The sequence below is a fragment of the Ictalurus furcatus genome, chromosome 22 (genome assembly GCF_023375685.1).
Source record: "Ictalurus furcatus strain D&B chromosome 22, Billie_1.0, whole genome shotgun sequence".
Taxonomy (NCBI): domain Eukaryota; kingdom Metazoa; phylum Chordata; class Actinopteri; order Siluriformes; family Ictaluridae; genus Ictalurus; species Ictalurus furcatus.
The window spans coordinates 19309979-19317478 of NC_071276.1; the positions used below are offsets into that span (position 1 = coordinate 19309979).

The 7500-nt window shown below is 40.6% G+C and overlaps 1 protein-coding gene across 3 annotated transcripts in view; it reads left to right on the top strand.

Annotated features, from left to right (window-relative positions):
* sema4c (sema domain, immunoglobulin domain (Ig), transmembrane domain (TM) and short cytoplasmic domain, (semaphorin) 4C) overlaps positions 1-7500 on the top strand; it is an 81196-nt gene that overhangs the window by 21303 nt on the left and 52393 nt on the right. The window contains exons 1-2 of one of the 3 annotated variants that reach the window (XM_053610857.1): positions 1-759; positions 3808-3862. The exon at positions 1-759 is cut by the window's left edge and continues 3263 nt beyond it. The exons of 1 other annotated variant lie outside the window; for it this stretch is intronic. The gene's annotated coding sequence lies outside the window, so the exon portion shown is untranslated. The remainder of the gene's footprint in view (positions 760-3807; positions 3863-7500) is intronic. One more of the 3 variants, XM_053610856.1, reaches the window with a different exon arrangement.

Below are 7500 nucleotides of genomic sequence, written 5' to 3' on the forward strand. Positions count from 1 at the left end.
GGTTGCGAGTTTTAGGTATGTTAAAATGATAGGATTTGCCGCAAGTATGTAGTTCATAAACATTTTGATGTCGTTTGAATGGTTTGAATATGCGAGATGGAACTTATCGACTTATCGAACATAAGATTAGCCAGGACACTGTTGGGTTTCTGTGTGTAGAGTATCATGACTGTGTTTAGATGCCGGTGAGCAGTGCGATGGGTAAGGGGGAGGGCGTGTGACAATAAACTAAACACAATAAAATTGTCAAATTTAAACCTAGTATACTAGGTAAAAAAAAAAAAAAAGAGATACTTATGAAAAACTGCAACACAGGTACCCCCAAAACATTTTAACCCCTGTTTTGTAGCCTCTGCTAAAACGAGTAAATATAATTTATATGTTAGCGTGGTGTAGTGAATCTTACCGCGTGTATTTTTACAAATCGAAAGATTTCAGCTTGCTGTACGTAGTAACAAAAATCCCACCATTTTGGTCAGTGGATGTTTTTATTTATTTATTTATTTATTTATTTATTTATTTATTGCCATCACACATTTTCTCAACCTTCTTTTTTTTCCTCCCGAGGGCTAAAAATCAAAGGTCGGCACTAACAGCAGACTCTCTCAGAGGTCACGACCTCATGAATAATTGACCGCACTCCGAAGGTCAGAAGTCGGAGCAGAAGTGCTTCCACTCACAAAGGCGACACACATGCCCGCGTTTCCATCGGCGACCCGCGATGCCGCTGTTCTCTGGACACAATGGCAAAGGGCTCGGGTCAATGCTTTTTCACTTTAGACACCCACTGAGGCTTTCTTGGGCCCGAATTGGCACACAGCACTTTCGAACAGAGGCTTTATACCTGAGTAAAATCAATAGAACCGAATGTGAAAGGTTCTCGTACGCCTCCGTGTCATACTGTAAGCTTTCCTTTCATCCGGATGCTTAGCTCTAAATAGTCTCTAAGCGAATTTCCAGGAAGAAAACACGCAAATCGTTGCGCTTTACACCTAAACTTCTGTTACGTCGGACGTTCTGAAGAGGCCGCGACGAGATGACGTTATCGGAAAGGAAACGCTCGTTTTAACAAGTTACCGTCGCGTCATCGAGAAAACGTAGACAGGAAAAAGACGTCGTAACGTTGCGATAGCTAGCAGCGAGACGTAAGAGAAATATGATCTGATATGTAGCACGTAGTAGCTAGCTAAACATCTAATTAGTCTTTAACATAGCTTTACAACACAGTCCTTGCGACTCAAACGGAGGATGCAGTTTGGCTGTGGTAGCTAATCGTTTAATTAGTCATTAGTGTGGCAAATCCTGATAAATAAACGTAGCTGTTTTTTGTATGTAATTATATCATGGAAATCGAGGAAACGTGTAGCTAGCTAGCTACTCGAACAGTGTGCCGGATAATAAATATATTCATGATTTGGGAATCTTGAAAACACTTGCTATGTCTTCATTTATATCCAAAAATCTTCTTCTATCACCGTTTATCGTGCAGTTTATACAAAAGGGAACAATTCTGACAGATTTAGCTGGTTCTTTAATAAAATTCCAAAAAAAGAAAAAGGAAACCTGATTGAAAGTAATCATATTTATGACCCGAAAAAAGAAATACAGCGAAACAGAAAATGTGCCTCGGCCTCGGCGGAATCTGATTATCATAAGCGGCGGCTGCTAACAAATCATCAGTATTATGGAGGCGTCGCAGTTGATTTGGACATGTAATGGAAGGGGCGCTTTTAATTCCGCTCGTGGCACGTGTGTGTTTCTTCGCGGGTCAGAAGGCTGGCGGATTGGTGTGAATTTATTCACGGCTTTAACAGCGTCTCCTCTCTGGGAATTATCTGTTAAAGTGTGCCTTTTAAATGCCGCATGTGGCTTTTGCATGTATTCATTTGCTCGTACATATTCATGAGCGCAGCAGCCCGGCGTTCGCACCACGGATTGCGTGATGTCACGCTCAGTTTAACGTCGATAAGAAAAGGTACTAGCCAACAAAGTATACTAATACAGCTGCTGTTTAATACTGACCATACGTCCGTAATCAATTATTCGGTGTATTTTAGAATTAGATACCTAGCTTGCGAAATGTTCAGAGAAAGAACGTTTAAGCTACTTTTTTTGTTTATTTTTTTAAATTTAAGCTCCAAGGTTGTGCTTTGCCTGCAGCGATGTTTAGAGGAAGTAGGAACTTCCAGATTTACTGAAAACGGGAACTCAAAGATGAAAGACAATACTGGAGACATCGGACATTGCACAATAGACCCGGTCTGTTTAGTTTGTCACAAGTAATTTGCATTAAATTGAGAAACCTTCGTCCTGATACAAGGACGTAAAAGCCAACTGCCAGCCAATCAGAAAAGAGAAGACTGTTGTTGTTGGGGTTTTTTTGTGGTCTAGTGATCTCAGGCACTAACGAAAACATTTATTCGCTCTCGCTGCGTTTCTACAGAAATTACCCAGAACATTTAGTCCTAGGGACTTTTTTCAAGGGACTGTTTGGTTCCTCCAGACCTTTGTTGTCTGCATTTCCATAGCGGTTTAAACCTACCGCAAAGATCAGGCAGATTAGTCCAGTGACGTATGACTAAGTGCGACAAGCCCTTGGCGAGGATACAAAGTCTCAAAGTATGCTACAATCAAACTGATTATTGACACAAAGTAATCAGGATTTTCAGCACCCAGGTCCCACCTCCCAAAGTTCCTGAACTTTGAAAAAGTACCACCTACCAAGTACGGACTTTCTGAGGCGGAAATATTTTACCCTGAACTTAATTTAGACCCTGGTCCCTGCGGTGTAAAACTCATTGAGTACCTCCCAAAGTCCCTAGTTCCTGGACAAAGTTCCTGCGGCGGAAACTCTTTGTAGGTCCTCACTAAACAAGGAAACCTGAACGTGTGTAACGTTGCTGCTTATTATTAGCAAAAAAATATTTTTGTGGTCTTAAGTAAAAATTTTAAGTAATATAAGGTGTGTTTTGTTCAGGTCCTCACAATGATAGGAAAACATGAAAGTGTGTTACTTTGATGTTTATTATTAGTACCTTTTTAGAGGTTAGGGTCAGCGATTTGTTTACAAGTAGCATAGCATGATACATAGGCTACGTCCGTGTTAATCCGGAGAGCTCTGAAAACTGCATTTTTGTTTTAGAGCAACATTTTTCCCTCTGTGAAAAAATACCACAAAATCAACAGCCGAATGGGTCACATGACTGCGTCACGTGAATAGCTACGTTTTCTCAGTTCACGCTACAAAGCGAAAACGCTGCTTTCGGAAAAAAAAAAAAACGCTCCATTTTCGCTGGAAAGAAAAACGCCGTCTCGGTGCGGACGTAGAGAAAAAGATGCGTTTTCGATTTGATCCAGATTAACGCCAAAGCTAATCGAAAAGATTTTATGTAACCTATATGACGTAATATATAAGTACAAGAAGTGTGTTTTTCTTTCATTCTTTTCAGCTCCCCATAAACACAATGATAGACAAACCTGAAAAAGCGTGACTTTTTTTTTTAATCTTTATTAGAAGAAAATGTTGTTTATTCCAACAAAATTTAGATTAGGTTTAGTCTTTGTTTTACACTGAGAAAGGTTTAAGGTAATACAAATGTGTTTATTATTTGTTCGGGTTCCCACAGTGATTGAAAAACCTGAAAAAGTGTGTTTTTGATTGAAAAACATTTGTTTCTCCTTTTTTCCATAAATTAATGTTTGCCGTACATGTCGCAGCACGTGATTTAGGTAGAGCGACATCATATACGCTGAGAGACCTCGTAGTGATTGAAAGTAATACTAAAGTAATGTGTGTGCTCTCTTCAGGTCCCCACAATGACTGAAAATGACTGACTGAAAAAGTGTGGCTTTCTTTACCATTGTAAGTAAAATTCATTTATTTTAATTCATATAAACTTTATTTTGTTGGTCCTTTCAGTGATTGGGATCAGGGTTAGCGATGCTTTACACGTAGGTTAGCGTCATGTGATTTAGCGGGAGGAATACGTAAAGATGTAAAGTAACACAAATGTGTTTGTTCTCTTCGGGTCCCCTCTTCAGCATTAGGTCCTCACTAGGAAAAAAAGTCTTTTGTGTACATAAAGGTAGTAATAATTCAAGTGTAAGTGTGTATGTGTGTGTGTGTGTGTGTGTGTGTGTGTAAAAAAGTTGAACTCAAGGACACAAACCATGTGCAGGTGTTTTTTAAATTCTAGCTCCCCAACCCCCCTCCATATCCCCGCTCTGACCTGACGTCTGTTTGGATTTGAAATGATAGAGTGTGTGTGTGTGTGTGTGTGTGTGTGTGTGTGTGTTTCCTCATAAACCGTGGTTTTGGATGGTCTGCTATTTTTATTTAGGAAATTCCACGTTAAGGCTAATAGAAAATGTGCCATTTATGTCTTTAAATCCCTCAGTGTGTGTGTGTATGTGTGTGTGTGTGTGTGTGTGCGTGTGCGTGTGTGTATTTTCCTCTCAGTCATACAGCAGTAAAGTGATACTAGAAAACGTGTGTATGCACGGTGATTTTCCAAAGCCACTGAGTCATTTTTTTTTTTCTGTGTGGATGGAGAGTTCAAACTGAGAAGCCTGAAATCACACACACACACACACACACACACACACACACACACACATCCCTGGGTTGAGGTTAAATTATTTGTTCGGCTAATTTCGAACACCATCATGCCTCACCACTAAAACTAGCTAGCTTGCTAGCAACACAATACGATATCTAATACAATATCTAACTTTGACTAGCTTACTAGCTAACTTCGCTATGCGCACTGCTATGTTTCGGTAGCTGGCTAGCTTAGCCTAGCACTGCTGATCGATTATTTTGTATAATTAAATCAGTAGCTCGTGCTAAGCGAAAAAATTTGTTCTTAAGATTTTTTTTTTTAATGTCACATGATCGAATTTGCGATTAGCTGAACAGATTAGCGTTAGCCTGCAAAAAAAAATAAAAATCAGGCTTTGTGTAAACACAGAAGTATACTGAGGGGTTAAACTGCAAAATTTTAACACACACACACACACACACACACACACACACACGGTGTGTCTGATTACGGTCTGAATCGAGTTTGCAGTTTATTCAATAAAAGTAATTGGATCTGAGACATTAGAGTTCATTTCACTAGCTATGTTGCTTCATTGCTGTTAGCATGGACACTGTGTGTGTGTGTGTGTGTGTGTGTGTGTCTGTGGCTGGCTTACTTCTCCAGTCCTACGTGGCAGTGCTGTGGCAGTCACACTCTTCATTTTAATGTCATTAAGTCTGAACTTGAAGTCTCCACACACACACACACACACACACACACACATACACATACACACACTCTCTCTCTCTCTCTCTCTCTCTCTCTCTCTCTGTCTTTCCATAGCTAACCTTAAGAAAAACAGATCATCTTTGGAACACTCTTTAACCGCCACCATATTATATACTTGACGTTTGTTTATCCACCCGCTGCTCACTAGCTAACATTTAGCTAACCCGAACTCGCGACAGATATTTTTCTGCTGAGCTACGCCGCTAGCTTCCAAGCTAGAAAGTCAGCTGCATAATCTATCTACGTCGCAATATGCTCACGAGTGAGTTTTTACCACAGAATCACACTATTTCTGTTAGCTACGACACCAACAGCTCAGGTTTGCTCATTTCCTCAGTCCAGGCTAGTTTTTTCCGCCGTGTTTATCTGAATCTTCTGTGAGCAAAACTCATCTAAAATTCATCTACAAAAAGAAGAAGAAGAAGAAGAAGAAGAAGAAAATGCCTGGGGCACTTCACTCTGATTGGAGCGCAAGTCAATTCATTTCAGCTCAATAGAGCTTTATTAGCATGAATGGTGCATCGCTGCTAATTAGCACTTAGCATAAATACAATAATAAACAGACGCTAATCATAGTCAGAAGCAAAGACAGATTGAAAAACGTTACTCATGAGCTCCCCAGTCTCCGAGCAGGCGTATTGTATTGTCATTAAGTCTGCAGGTCTTGAGTGTGTGTGTGTGTGTGTGTGTGTGTGTGTGTGTGGTAATTTAATCTACACAGGCTGAATCATCAGCCAAGAGAGGGGGAGAGCAAGAAACACTGGCTTTCTACTGATGCATGTATGTGAGCACCTGTGTGTGTGTGTGTGTGTGTGTGTGTGTGTGTAAAAGAGTGAGAGAGAGAGAGAGAGAGAGAGAGATTGAGACAATTGAAATGAAACAGAGAGAAAAGAGACTCATAGTGCTCATCTCTTGAAGTAGAACATTAACCTGATTGGAGGACGACTGCTCTCTCTCTGTCTGTCTCTCTCTCTGTCTCGCTCTCTCTCTCTCTCGCTCTCTTTCTCACTCTCTCTCTGTCTCTCTCTCTCTCTCTCTCTCTTTCTGTCTCGCTCTCTCTTGATCAACCATTTTGACCTTCTGATGTGTGTGTGTGTGTGTATGAGAGAGAGAGACAGCCCCACAAGAAGCCAAGAACCTTTAATGTCAGAAAACAGAAAAGACCTTCCCAGGCAGAGCAAATCAGCTAGCATGATAACGCTGACAGAAACGCTAAAGAATTTTAGGGTGGAAAAGACGAAAAAACAAGAAGAAGAACTTTAAGGTACGTCCTAATCCTCTAGCATAACTGTAGTCTAAACCTAACGCCCTAATGTTAGTGTATTTACGGTAGCCCTGCTACTCCAGCGATTACGGTGGTTTGTCCTCCATGTAAAACATAGCTAGCTCGGCATAACTAGCTATACACTAGCAGCAATCGTACAAACAAAAGAAAGAAATTTATCAACTACAAGGTTTCAGCGTTAAACATAGCTACGTAAAGGTGTAGTCAGCCATTTTGGTAGACATTAGCTTCCAAAACCTGGCTTTTATAAAAATACATTTTAGTGCCGCCCCTCCTTCAGCCACGCCCCCAAAACAATGTAAAACGCCTAAACGTTAGCATAAATGGCCGAAATTTCTTAACTGGTCAGGCTTCAATGTTCCTATATCATCCTCGAACACCTCCGGTAATGTTGTCATGACGTTCCTCGCAAAGCGTTCCCGCTTAGATTGGATTCACACGTATGACCGGACGTACGATTTCCGTTCCGATTTAGCCGTGAACAAAATCGCACAACGTCGCGAGTCGAGATCGACGATCTTCCGGTGCAATACGGTAGAAGTGATGGCTAAACGTGTGAGTACGAGTACGGATCACGCCGTTTGTTCACGTTAGCAGAACGCAGTGATTCGACACGCAGGTATAAAAAAAACCAAAAACATATAGTAGCCACGTTTTACTAATTCGCTACATTGTTTTAGGTTAATCGTAGCCACGTTTTGCTAATTCATTCCCTTTAATGAGTTCGAGGTTAATGAATTCGAGGGAACGAATGAATAAAACGTGGCCACAGTTGACCGAATGAATAAAACATGCTCACGTGTTATTAATTAATGAAGTCATGTGCACGAATTCTTCAGTCGTGGCGACGATAATATTGTTTCTTCACCCAGAAAAAAAAACTTGCCAGATTTGAAGTTCTTG